This window comes from Lupinus angustifolius, chromosome LG07, assembly GCF_001865875.1.
Source record: "Lupinus angustifolius cultivar Tanjil chromosome LG07, LupAngTanjil_v1.0, whole genome shotgun sequence".
NCBI lineage: Eukaryota > Viridiplantae > Streptophyta > Magnoliopsida > Fabales > Fabaceae > Lupinus > Lupinus angustifolius.
In genome coordinates, this window is record NC_032015.1 from 10,989,911 (window position 1) to 10,990,266 (window position 356).

Genomic DNA, 356 nt, shown 5'->3' on the forward strand with positions numbered 1-356 from the left:
TAAGTCCTTCATTTCAAACTCTGAGCTCAATTGAGCTTTCAAGTTTCTAATTTTTGACATGTTCTTACATGCGACCAACATGTCATCAACATATAAAAGCAAATATATGAATGACTTATTTGCAAGCTTCTTGCAGTAGACGCAACTATCATGTTCACTTCTGGAATATCTATTTTCAAGCAGGAAGGTGTCAAATCGTCGATACCATTGTCCTGAAGAATGCTTTAAGTCATATAAAGATTTCTTCAGCAAGCAAACATGATCTTCCATCCCTTGAAATTCAAATCCTTCAGGTTGTTTCATGTAGATTTGTTCCTCCAACTCACCATGCAAGAATGCCGTTTTGACATCTAGTT